Below are 14,199 nucleotides of genomic sequence, written 5' to 3'. Positions count from 1 at the left end.
CAAAAAGGTACGATTACACAGACTGGCAAAGCCACACATTAAGGAATAAGGGCAGCATCAATCAGGCTGCCACCCAGTAAGGGCTCCGCAGGTAAGTGAGAGGTAAGCAGTGAGTATGGAGGTGAAGTTCTTACCACATGAGGGGCTCTGTAAAGCGCAAAAAACGAAAATGGCTGCACAGGTGTGAAGGCACCTAGATTCCATTTCCTAAACAAGGCACTTAATGCATGCATAAAGTAGTGGTGATGTTGTTGCTGCTGGTTACTTACTCTAGTAATTGTGGCTGTGACCACCAAGAGACCATCTGAAAGGAAAATGTCTTGTCCAAACAAAACAAGTCCTGGCCAGGCAAGTACATTTTCTAGTTTAAATGACAGCAATTCAAGAATGAAGAAAAACTGTTCTTAGAACCACATCATTGGGATGGAAAATTGTAGGACGTTCTTCGTAGTGCCTGCAAGTCCCTTACTCTCCTGGCTGAAGCAACTGTGACCCCACAAACAGTCTCCAGAAAAGTCAAAGTTATTGTTATTGTTATTGTTATTTTGCACTTATATAGCGCCTTATATACCATTGGTATGGTCTGAAGGCGCTGGTAGGTTGAACGCCCTTGGGAACCGAAGTTCAGATCAGTAGAGAGAGTAGGGAGAGTCAAAAGGTGCGTGTGAGGACCGGATATGTGTGCAGCTTGTGCGGTACACGTGTAATAGCTGCTTCTTATCGGTAGGTGTGGTGGTTGAGAGATCAGGAGAATGTGTTCGTTCTGGCAGGATTTATCCGGAACGGATGTGGCTGCGTTAGGCCTGAGGAAAACGCCTGGCTGGGGGTGTGAGACCAGCAGTGTTTACATAGAATGATGTGGAGTAAGCGGTGGATGTTCGTATGAGAACAGTTATACCGAATGGTGTCATAGTATCTCTGTGTTCTAGTTGGGTGGTGATGTAAAGGAGAGAGTAAGCGTGGGGTGTGGTGTGATGGGTTATATGCTCTTTCAGTGTGCAAGCTTCTAAATGCAACTTTCCCAGAGAGGGAACTGGGCGAACTTCTAAGTACATTTTTCCATACAGAGTCTATTGGGAACACTTCTAAATTCATTTCGTCAGAGAGGGTATTGGCACACTTCAAGTGTAACTCTTGCAGAGGCTATTGGGTACACTTCTAAACGCAATTTTTCATAGAGCGTCTACTGGGCACTCTAACTTCAGATTTTCCAGAGAGGCTATTGGGCAAACTTCTATATGCAACTTTCCAGAGTGTCTATTGGATACACTTCTAAAATCAACTTTCACAGATGCTATTGGTAGCACTTCTAAATGCAGCTTTCACAGAGGATATTGGACTCGTATCTAAATTCAATTTTCTACAGAGAGGCTACTGGGCGCACTATAAAATCAATTTTCCAGCGAGGCTCTTGGGAATACTTCTAAATTTTATTTACCAGAGATGCTATCGGGCACACTTCTAAGTTGCTGAAAGTCATAGGCTCAGAGGATGTCCACATACATTAATCAAGAGCCACATTTAAGTCTTACTAATGGAGAAGTGTTCCAACAGGCAGGGATAACAATGAAGCAAGTTACCAAAGTAGTGCTTGATGGCTTCATTCTGCAATTATTACCTCTGTTTGAATATAGCCAACAGGTATTGCCGACTATGACCCAAGCACATTCATTTGCTTTTGTGCGGTTTCCTAATCGAATCCTTCAAGGTTGCATACCTAATTTGAATACTGGGCCTCGAAATTACCTTGGGAGTATGGACTTGGTCCTCCTGTGCTAAATTCTGAAGCTGTGCAATTTTGAGAGGTGGAGGATCAACTAATTCTCCTGGAATACAGTCTTTTCCTCATGGGAAGATCCAGCAAGGGTCTGACAGACGGAGGTAGACCCAAGTACCAAACCCCGTGAGGCAATTTCAGAGCGATAAATCCTTGATGGAAACACACCAAAAACTTCTGTAGAACTTTTTAATTCAAGGGCATTGAAGGGAGGGGGTGGAGGCACTTTTTTGACCAATCTACCAGCAAGGCATAACCCAAGTAATTCAGAACTTCCCAATATTCATAAGACAGGCCCATGCCTTCTGCAACATAGCAAACCGGTAACTCTGAGGAAGAACCCACTGCTGATTAAGGCCTGTACCAGATGTTGGTGTGGGAGTGAGAGAAGGACGTAATCTGTGCCTCCATATTGATCACTCTGTGAAAATTAATTCTTTACCAAACCCAGAATGACATTAGACACATTGACCAGGAGCAGTAGTTGTTTCTGAGCGCAAGTCAAATTCCCTCCATACAATTCATGGACAAAGAGTGTCTTTATTTCCAACACATTAATGTATTCCTTTCTCTTGTGGGAACCACAGATTGCACACTTAGACAGTGCTGAAATGGGTTCCCCTTCTAAACTCTGAAGCATCTGTGGGTAGAGAAATCTTAGAGGGCTCACCCCAAAAAGTGACTCCCAGAATTAGCTGCTCTTCCTGAAGCTACCAAAGAAGAGCTTAACACCTGTAGTGAAACGTCAAGTACCTTGTGCAAAGAAACCAGATGTTGGTCCTGTTGCCTCGAAATTACTAACAACCTCCTGGATCCTGGATCATAAGTTTGAATGTCTAAAATCCGTTTTTTCCCCTGGAAAACATGGATAGCAACAATTTACCCTAGGGGAGGAAAAGGCAGCTCTACTCAAGTGTTGTGAATTGTCCATAAGAATGCAGACCTCTATACCGGAGACAGGTTGGATTTCATCTTGGTTAATTTAAAAAAAAAAAAAAATTGGAGTATGAGGGACACCATCTGAAGTTTCTAAAAAGGCTTGCTCTGGAAGGGGCGGTGGACAGTCAACTGTTCAATCCTCTGCACCTTGGTGGGCAGCAATTACAGCTAGGGGCTTTGCTTATACAATGAGATTACTACTGTATCTTTGACTTATAGTATCTGCACGGATCATGGCGCCTCGTAGGCTACTTCAGACAGAACTTGGAAATGCCCACCTTAGGTCACAGGGTTGTAGCCCCTTAGGTTTAGCCTGAACCACTCAAAGATTTGGTAGCAATGGCCGAGTCTAGGGGGGTGAGGGCTGTAGTGAGGCACACAGTGCTCAAAGCACACAATTGGTTCAAGGAAACACCAGCACACTAGTAGTTATATAAAGTTATTTATATTTGTATAGTAAAGCTTTAGAAAATAAATCATGTAAGTACTTTGGCACAGTAAAATCACAGTAGAATCAAAAGCAGAACAAAATGTATCACACTTTAAATCGAAGTTGTAACAATAAAACAAAAGTTAAAAACACTACTGATGCCAATAAGCAAACAACTTCTTCCAACTTGGATTAACTCTTTCTTAACCACTCTTCAAAGGTCTAGCACTATAATAAATATGTCCCAAAGAGTCCAGGGTGGCACTGGTGAGCCAGTGGCCAAGGGCTGAGGAGGAAGGAGGAAAGTAAGCAGCAAACAGAACAAAGTCTATGATGAATTCTTCAGACTTGAAGTTAAGTAATAGTTTTAGCAATTTAGATCCCAATGGGATGTTCACCCCAGAGGTACTCCGGGTGCCCCGGTGGGGCCGGGGGACCCTTGCAAGTAACATCATCCCTCCAAGAACACCTGAGCAATGCAACATGTTCAAGGTAAATACCTATGCTTGGAACAATCACTTAGGAACTTGATGCAGCAGGCGGTTCCCCAAGGTGAGGCGACAGTTGTCCCAGATTCAGATTTCTGTGCCTAGGATGGTTGAAGGACCTTTGGCGGGTTCAGATGGATGTACTCTAGTATTGGCACACCCAGCAGTGGATCGTTGCAATAATAGTGCTTTGGAGCCATTCACAGGCTTCAGTTTAGCATCAGTTGTCTGGGAGACTTTCCTTCGGTTCTCGACTCAGCTGAGGGGACTTCAAGGAGCGGAAAAGTGTCACTGCCGGTCCAGAAGGATGCCTACGAAGTTTCAGTGAGATCCACATTTCACACAAGGTTGCATCGCAAAATGGCACAGGTCCCAGGGTATTGGGAGATTGCAGCCCGGCAGCAGAGCTCAAGTCGAGGGTACACGCGGGTGGATGGAGTTCTTCCACTCTTTTCTTGAGGATGGACACTGTCCCTCTAAATGTAGAGGGTGTGTGTAAAATGAGCAAAAATAACCCATCTTTTTTAAACTTGTGAATTTATGCCGTTCTCGAAACCGTGGTCGCCAGATTCGCAGGTCGAGCACTTCACACCACTGCACCAGATAAACTGATTCAAGTTAGCAAACAACTAAAGCAGAGATGTCCAATTTTCAGACTGCATGTACCAGGGAAAACATGGTTATTGATTCTGGAGTTAAACCATGCACACCTTTTAAAATTTTCAAAACAGTATTCAAACAAAATATCCTCTTTGTTTTGTGTGTGTGTTGATTTCATGAAAGGCAAATGCCATTCGCCCTGTGCAATTTGTATGGTTATGCAAAGCCAATTGAATGGAATTAGCATATTTCACCATGATATGATAATTTCACATCTGATAGCGTATGTTAATAAGTCCCCCCACTGATTTATTTTTAAAGAACTTGACCACAGCATGGCAGCGTCACAGCTAGTCTACGGATAGCGCAAAATGCAGGTGGTCTTCAGACTGGTTGGTCCCACCAGTATATGGGAGGAAGTCGTCTTCAATAGAGTTTCCCTGTCTCTTGGAATTCGGGGAAGGGTCTTCAGTGGTCACTTGCCTCTGGCAGATTTTAAGTCCAGTGGCCAACCCAGAAGTGCAGCTCTAGGACTCTCACCATTTATGCAGGAGGATTGGCTAAAACCACCAATCACCAGACACGCCATGCATGCAAATTTGGGGGCTGGCGGTCCAAGGGGACAGTCTGCCACCTCCCAGTTTAAACTGCTTCCAGGCAGGCACACTGCAGGACAAAGACCAGGGTATTATCGGATACTTCTGCCACTTCCTCTCCTTTCAGGCACTCAGAGCACCATGGCAGGCTTTCCAAGGGAAGTCCGTCAAAGACAAAAGACCCATCCAGATCACCCCCAACCAGGAAAGTAGAAGGCGGCTCAAGTAACTACAAGTAATCGTGAACAGGGCTTAAAAAAGTAAAGCCACCATTTTATGCAAATGGGGACCCCTGTATCCCTGCTGCAGCTGAAAAGAAAGCCTGCAGCACAAGTTCACAAAAGTGTATGCAAAAAGGTACACTGCTCACATGAACTTGTATCAGTAACTAAAAGTTACTGGAATAGTGAGAAAAGGGAGACCAAGTCGGATAGCCCAAAAAAAATATAAAAAATAAAAAAATAAAATAAAAAAAAAATTCCAGCAAAAGTGCTGGGGATGTCAGGTGGAGAGAATTTTACCCGAAAAAAAGGGTCCTACTCTTAACAATCCCCATCCTTTGCTTTGCTTAGACCTTCAATGTAGGATGTGGGTACTTCTACCTTTCCTGTTCCCTTCCATTTCTTTGAATACAGAATATGTTTTGCTGTGTTTTGCATTTATCTCGGTTTTCAGAGAAAATGAGAACTATATTGATTCATGTTTGTTCAGTGAATGGCTTTTGTTAGGAAAGATTTTCATTTCAAGTGTTATTTTCCCTCTAGTTGTATACCCCCAACTTTTCTGATGATGTTTAACACCATAGTCTGACTTTATAAGAGGAGCCCAGCCTCCTGCTGAAAGACTGTTTCCCTTAGTCCTTTCCATGGTTGAAACATTTCTGCAACATGTAACAAGTGTACAATGTACCTTCCAATACAGTGCACTTGGGTCTATTAGTAATTTCTAAAGGCCCTAGATACGCTCAAAGGATTTTTTTTAGAAGTGCAGATGTGGCAGCTTATAATTTTGTATATTTTTAACCCTTTCCTGCCAGGTAAACCGTGATTACCGCGTTTGGCACAAATAGGTGGCTTGGCTCCAAAATGGCCCTGCCACAAGGTTCTTTGCCCTGTCCTTTGGCTCTCTTGCCCCTTCACCTTCCCCAGGTCGAGCTGCCCCGGCTCAGTCCTTATTTGGGCATGCATTCTCCCGCGAAACGCCAAGCTTTTGCGGGCTTCTGTATGCCTTGTGTGTGTGCCTCCAGGATGTGGGCTGGAACATCTGGTTCCAATACACATCTTGGGTGCCAGAGAGTCTGGAGTGCTGAGAATGCCTGGGATGACTGGTCCGTGATTGGTCCACGTATGGTATGCCTGTATGTGAGCAGATCTCCCATTGGGTCCTCTTCGTTTTGGTGCAAAGGAGATTATGGATAAGAGAAGGCCCCAAGCACCCATACCATGTCGACCTTTGGAGTCCTCACTGAATGAAGGACAGTATCCTGAAACTATGAAGCTGAGTCGAGGAGCCGCTGGTTACCCGCTGGAAGGTTGGGCACTCTGAGCCCGCTTCATCCCGTGAGACCCCTCTACATCTGGTCGTCCTAGAAGGTCTGCGAAGACGCTTCGACCCACTGGAATAGTGGGACCAACTATTCTTGGCACCTTCATCAAAACCTGCAAGTAAGCCTTCTCGGAAGTGTCCCTGGGCCAAACCAGTGGCTGACCAGCTTATGCAGACCCTTTGCGCTGATACCGCCACCATTTCGAAGAGGCCCTCGAAACTTGGTATAACGCTAGCTCTGTGTTCATGGCTCCCCCACACCAAAATTCGCACACTTGGCGTTCCCAGGTCTGAAGTGAGAAGAGTGCGCCCGAACCAGAGTATACGCGGTTACTGTGTTGCCCATCCGTGGTGACGAACTTTCCAGATGCGCTGCATTTGTGCCCCTCTTGCCCTTGAAGCCTGCTGCAGTGAAACTGGCCTGATACATCCACCAGGAGCAGAGAAATCGCCACTGTCCCGTTTGGGAATCATCACTGTATCTTCGTTGCTGAAAGCCGCAGAGCCGCCAGATTGCTGCACTTGAACCTGCAATCGAAGTGGACTCGACTGCCGAAGTTTGGTCCGGAGTGCAGCAGGGGTCGGTGAATAATCGCAATCCTAACTGGTGGTCCATCGCACCGACCATCCATTTTTACGCGCGAGTGGCCGCTGGGGGCCCCTCTCCTTTCCACTGCTAGTGCGAACTAGCGAACTATTCCCAACTCTTGGAATCGACCCTGCCCTCAAGTGGAGACCGTCCTCGAATAGTGGAAACCTATTCTTCATTGCCTCACCCACCTTCCTGAGTTGCTACAGACACTTGAAGAGACCGCATTTTTGCCCATTTGAACTACCGCGTGCGCTGGCATTGCATGTACAATTGAGCATTAGGCTACATTCTTCTTAGGGATTGGACTGCCTCTTAGTTAGGAGTGTGCTGGATGCAGAAGGGACTAAAGTCTATTTGCACTACATGTTTCCTCCCCCCCCCCCTTTTAGGTTGTGGACCCATTTCGTGCATTAACCAGTTAGACCCAAATGGTCTTGTATATATGTATTTAGATAGGATTGTGTTGGCTTAATAGTATTACTGTGATACGATTTGTGTGTTGAAAAGGCCTTGAAATACATGTATTCGTTTTTTTAATATATCTACACCTGACGGAGTGATTTGTAAGTGTCCTTTACTCTGTGTGCTCATGGAGGTCTTTCAGTCTCCCTCACCCCTCCTGAGACCTAGGCTTGACCGCCGCCAAGCTACCTTGATTGGTCTGGCTTGTCCAGAAGGTTACCTGTTCCAAGAAACTAGGCTGGCCTCCTGAACCTCTGTCCACCAGGTCAGAGTTCAGAAATCCATCTTCACAGCTTTAAAAGAAGATCTGTCAGTCATCAGCTGAGATATGGAAGCATCAGATTTCGTTTTCAACCTTGCCGCTATATAGGGTGTGGTTATGTGTTTTGTCATTAGATTAAATATTTTTCAGGAGCAGTACATGAGGTTAGATTATGTGAGCAAATCACTCAAATTGCTGCCTTTACTCACTATCCCACACTAGAGCTACAATTGAGGCATAATGCTAATCACCACGGTCCACAAGGTGTTAAACTACTAGGATCCCCAATCACTAGATCATCCAGGAATATCCTCAGCACTTTTTAGGCGAAAGGCAGCAAATTATTCATGTTGTGACACTTTCATGGGTGTGTGGTGGGAGAATTTAAACGTGAGAAAATTCACAATGGAGTGCACTCAAGAGTTAACATTACAAAATAGAATTGTGGGCAAATATGCGTATATTGAGACGGTCTCCAATCAAGAACGGAAGAACACTTGTGAGATCCTATTAATGTACGGTGCGTGACAATGTAATGTTACACAGAAGGATATTCTGAAATCTAATGGTAGCCTAACTATGTACGTTGTAGTGTTGAAGGCTAGCTTCTGTCTCAGGAATGTCAGAGGACTGAGCCATCTTCAGTTCGTCCACTGCCATAGAATCACGATTAAATGCTTTTGTGATGATGCACCTGCACTACGGAAATGTGTTACATGCAATCTCTCTGTACATATTAACACAAACCTCAACTAGTGTCGAGCATGGCTAGCCAATTGCTGTGGCGTGTTGCACTCCTTGAGCAAACTACCCTAAAATGACTAAGTGCAATGCAAGGTTTTATTGGCCTTTTCCTCACTGCAACGTGTTAGGGATGGCTCAAAGTACACTCCAACTCCCAGAGACGGTTCATGGGTAGTTTATGTGGCTGGGCACTAGGGCAGTCCCTCACTCTATTAGAGAGCACCAGGCCCACCCTAAACCAGGCGTCTCTACTCGCCAGATCTCCCTACCATCTACTTCTAGCTCGCCAACTATGATGGCCTAAAGGTGTCTGACTCATCTGTCCAAGCCCCCTCTTGGACTTCTTAGCATGGCCCTAGTGCATCAATGTTAGTTGCTAAAAGGACTACAGGATTGGAACTTACAGACATTCTTCCAGAAGGTCTTCTTTCTCTCATGCACTGATGTTCCTTTCCCCGTTTGACTGCTATTCTACCTACTCTCCTGCCTCCCGTTCCAACCATCTTTTCCCATTCTCTGTTTTCTTCCAACTGCAGTTCCTCCAATTATCTCTCTCCTCCGACTGCCTGCCCCACCCTTCAATGGTCCTATTCCACCCTCCACACCACTATTCCCACCTCAACCCCAATTTCTACTCAGTCACTCTCCTGTTGCTCGTACGAGCACTTTCCACTCCCTTCAACTCTCCCTCTATCACCTCACCTTTTATTCAATTTACCGCAACTCTCCAGTCCACCATCCTTCCTGGTCTCTTGTTCCGTCAGCACCTTGGACTACCACCAAACAACCCACAGCTTCCTGGAGTCCCTCTTATCTCCACTCTTCTCCCACTGGATTACTGGCCATGGCCAATCTGCCTAGGTCTTCCCCTCCCAGGAAGTGTTACAGAGGAAGTTACAAATAGCAAGTTACGCCCCACCCATTTTTTCTGTGGTGGTGCACTGTGTGGCAAAAATGGCAGCTTCTATTGCAAAGTGTCCAGGTTTGTGTTAGGGGGATTCAGCTTGCTCCCTTCCGCCCCCAAGGTAAGTGAAGTCTCTTCCAGAACCTGTTGTTCAGTCATGGGTTCTGGTTGAAGTAGGCTTTCCGCAATGCTCCAGTTACTGTGAGCGCAGTGGCACAATCGCTAAAGGTTCTCCTTCGCTGGCTCTCTCGCTGTGTGGTTCAGCTTTACCATTGGGCGTGGGGTGCCGATTGGTTGAAATCTTGTGTGCGATCGACATTGTTGTATGACCTCAGGTTCTAGGAAAGAAAGAAGCCATGGCCCATATTTTCTGCTAGAGGCATGGGGTGATGCAAGTTGGTACTGCACACAACAAGCAGGCACTTTGGGAGGGAACAGGAGTTTGGGCCCTCTCATCTGTAACCACTCCCATATGGGATTGGCTGGCATTGGAACACCTGCAAATGGGTTGGGGCGATGGGAAACTGTACTCAGGGGTCCCTGGCTTTCAGATGTCTCCCAAAGCTCTACACTGCCACGAGTGTTGCGCAACGGATGGGGTTGCTGCCCACCAAATACCACCCCACACTGAGTTGACTAACCAATGCTGCTGGCGAGCTTGGCACAAAGTTCAAGGGATGCTGCTGGCAAGCTGGGCATGAAGTTCAAGGGAAGTTGTTGGCAGGTGTGGTAGGACAAGGAACTCGGGATTCCTGCTCTGGCATCAGTTTGTCAACCAATTTGGATGAAAGCAAACAATTGTTACGACATGCCATTTCATTTGAAATACCTTTGATTAAAAAAAAAAAATAACGCCCCCCCCCCCCCCCCCCACACCCGCCAAAAGAACACACATTTACAGCTATGCCCTTCTCCCAGGGTGAAAATGCCTGCACCGATAACAACCAAGATTAGTGAGGCCAACATTCTGGTTGAAGAAATAGAGATCGTATTGCACAAGCTCCCAGGGAACTACAGCTCTGAATTCACACCTGTTCATTGCCCGTTTACAGAAGAAAAATCTGTCAATCGGCGAGGGCCCAGAAAAAGAAGCAGCAAAATGTGCTGGGTGCCTCCAGCTAAGTGGCAATCAAAGAGCCAGCCTGTACATATTGGGCCATGGAAGGAGTGGCAGAGGTTCAATTGATAGCAACCAAAACAGTTTTGAGCAAGGACTATTAAACATTTGACTCCTCCAAATCGGCAACAAAAGTTATCCATTTTTAACCTGACCCCCACACAGCAGTGATTAGGGAACTAGCATGCAAACCTCACCAGGAGGCAGCAAATTCCACCAGGAGCCTGGAAAGAAATCCTGTTATTAACCAAGGTGTCCCATCATCCGAGTATTAAACAATAGCTGCAAGATAATGGAGCCATTTAGGTCGGAGGGAAAGATAGCAGGAGGATGCCAACAGTATTATGCAGCTTAGCAAAAATGGGACCATTTCTCACGCCAAGTGAAAATAAAGGAGTCTGTACCTTCAAATATCCCTTCAAATATCCCAGGTAACAGCCTCCGAGGCTCACCTGGATGCTCTAATAATGGATGACCCAAGACGTATGGAGGGTTACAACGCTGGTTATAAGCAACATTTCTGATATTGTACCTCCCATGAAACAGGTCTAATTGCCAAGAATGTGGTAGTATAGCAATAGGAGTATCTAGTACACCTCCATAAAGGCATATTTCGGGATCCAGTGAAAACGTAGCCAACAAAAATGTAGTCCGTGAAAACGTTGTGGTGAAAATACCTCTTCAGTGAAAAAGTTGCCAAGCAAATACTAGTCAAAAATGCACCAGAAAAGTAGCAATAAATGTAGTGTTTACTAGGTAACTGTTAGGGTTAAGGAGGGGTTAGAGGGCTTACGATTGCTTGGTTTAGGGTTAGGACAGGGGATAGGGTAAGGATAGGGGTTAGAGTAAAGTTGTGGGAGTCTGGTTACTTGTTAGGGTAGAATAAGTATCAGGATTAATTTTAGGCTAGGGGTTATTTTAAGGATAGGGCTAATAGAGCAAAGGTCTGGCTAAGTGTTCAAGAAAGGGATAGGGAAGTTGGAGAGGACTGGCGATGTCAGCGTTTTATAGCGGTTAGGATAAACCGAGTGGCTAGGGTAAAGTAAGCGTTTGATTAAGGAAAGCGCTCTGTACTTTTTGGCGAGCTAGTGATGGGGTTGGAGTTAGGTTCACTGTTTATTTTCTATTGAGTAACATGCAAGTAAAATGATTTAGCACACTGAAGGATTAGTGTTCTGTAAGAGTTAAGGGTAGAATAAGGATTGTAAGTGAAGGAATAGGAATGTAATTGGGGTGATTGTGGAGGTTTCATTCGAGGTTTGGGTCATTGTTAAGGTTTGCATTCTTGTACTTGTATATTTAAAAATAGCTTTTTTTGCGACCTTATTACTGGCAACAGTTTCACACTTTGTATTGCTGGTACTGAATGACTACACAGGACTACATTTTCACATAAACCACACATTTGATCCATTGGACAGATCTTGGCGGAATGTGAAGAACCTTCGATTAGCCACTGAAATGACTAGCTCTGTGGATGCCAACTTGAGTTGATGACATTTTCAAGGGAGGTCTGGAGGTACGGTTGGAAATGGTTGAGATGAAGTCTGAAATTGCTTTCCTTCGTATGAAGATGGAAGAACTTTCACAGCTACACAGGATTGGGCAAAACTACTCAAGCAATCCATCAAGACCTTTCAGCACCAATAGTGTGGGGGGGGGAGGGTAGAAGGAGGCACAAATCTCCCGGAAAGGGCATAAGAGCATTGAACAAAAAATAATTTAAGCAGAAATCCATCAGTTATTGCCCAACATGAAAGAGGAATCCCTACTCCAGAACCCATACAACAGCAAAGGGGAAGTCAAAGTCATACTGGTGACATAGAGGACATACCAGACCTTTGTCAGTGCTTCACACAGTGCTAGGTCACTGGGAGGAACTGGCAAAGATCAAGTTCCTTTCCACAGTGCTGGTGGCTATACAATGCCTATATCCTGGTAATTTTTGGCGATGAAAAAAAACTATCCAATGGTCGAAGTTGTGAAATATGGATGTTTGTCTGCCCACTCCTTTTTCCCCTATATTTAATTGCAATACAATTAAACTTGAGCCAGATGCTCTGCTAGTCAATGGTGTAAAGCTGACTTTTTTTTTAAGGATGTAACAATGATATATTAGCATCCAAAGCACCATCTGGGTGGCGGCGCCAAATCAAATGTGTGAATGGTAATTACACTAAGAAAGGGCTAATTACGATTTGAAACAAAACCAAATGTACGACATGCAATACCAGACAATGCCCAGATTCCTTTTAAGCCTGCAAGGTGAAAACATTTAACAGGTTTATAATTGTTAAGCATCCGTTCCAAGGGCTGGAATGGGTGTGAACCATCCGTGGCCCTAGTTAAAGGCCAGCGCGAAGTGAGGGTGTATAATGAGGGCCCCGGGATGTTCCTGTTCCAGCCCTTGGAATGGGTGCTTCATGCTTTTAGCAACCGTCCCAAGGGATTGGACGGGGCTAGAAGGAAAGTATTTTCTTTCTGTCTATAGAAAGAAAATACTATACAAAGATGGCCGCCATGGAATAGGAAGGCAGGGTTGCGTACGGAGCCGCTCTTGCCTTTGCATGGTGGCCAAACAGAGCGGGGACAGAAGCTGCAGTAGCTGTGGCACACACCGCAGCAGCAATCAGGTAAGTGGGTATTTGTATTTATTTGTTTATTTTGCGCTTTACACCAAAGCGCTGCACAATTGAACTTAATACATAAAACAAACAATATAACAGTAGAAGCAAATTACAATATGAATCAGTCAACAAAACAGTAAGAAGAGCAATTAACTGAAGGGAATAGGGAGGGTAGTGCAGTAGGACAGGGTGGGGGGTGAGGAGTAGAAGGAGGAGGGAAGGGGGAAAAGGTGAGAGTGGGGTCGTAGGGGAGGGAGATAAACAAGGGGAAAGATAAAAGGAAGGAGGGCGTGGTACTGGCGGTGGGGGACAAAATGTCTACGGGGGAGCGGGGTCAGTGGTGGGCAGCACAACAAGCTATTAGGTGGCTTGGAATGCGGGTTTAGATGGCTTTTTCACCCAGCGTTCTTTGTCACGTGATTGGCTGGCTCCCACGCCAAGGGTGCTAAGTTTGAGTATCTGGAGGTGCAAATAATAATTTTATTTAATGTGAGCAATAGTCAAGTGCTCTGATTTTGTAAAGTCATGGTGGTGTGCCTACAAGCTTTGCTTTGAGGTATGGCAGTTAAGCAAATCCACTTTGGCTTCCCTCTATGGCTCCGAGATTTGGTGCATTGATAACACATCTGGTCTTGTGGTTAGAGACTGCAGGTTATTTTGGACACACAGATCTCCCCAAAAGAGCCCATTTGACACCATCACTACTGGAAACGCCCTATTTGGGTACGGATTTCACTATTAAATTACGTCAGAGGCGGCCTGTCAGATTCGTGAGTTATGCGAGTTCCATGAGGCACGTGGGGTGCGGCTTGACATGACGGCTGTATCTGTACACAGGGTCCCTTACTCTAACTGCCGGCAGTAGGCAGCAGGCAGTGGGGTCTTTTGCTTTTCTATGATCCAAGGACCACGGTCTGCGGTAGAGCGGTGAAAGAGACGGCACACGGCATGCCGCTGGTTACCGACGTTCGAACCTCACTGCATCACTGGGGACATTGTGATAGCACGCAGCAGATGGTAGTCCATCCACTCAGAGGAAGTGGTGAGTATAATATGGGGTATTGGAGCTGAATGGAGCTAAATGGTGGGTAACGCTGACCATCGAGTGCTGTTTGA

At 45.5% G+C, this 14,199-nt stretch overlaps 1 protein-coding gene across 1 annotated transcript in view; it reads right to left on the bottom strand.

The window, feature by feature from the left end:
* Window positions 1-14,199, bottom strand: part of STEEP1 (STING1 ER exit protein 1) — a 186,705-nt gene that overhangs the window by 29,257 nt on the left and 143,249 nt on the right. The gene's annotated exons all lie outside the window — the stretch shown is intronic.

Source organism: Ambystoma mexicanum, chromosome 5p (genome assembly GCF_040938575.1).
Source record: "Ambystoma mexicanum isolate Mex_15411 chromosome 5p, UKY_AmexF1_1, whole genome shotgun sequence".
Classification (NCBI taxonomy): Eukaryota; Metazoa; Chordata; class Amphibia; order Caudata; family Ambystomatidae; genus Ambystoma; species Ambystoma mexicanum.
This window is presented reverse-complemented; position numbering and strand designations above follow the sequence as displayed.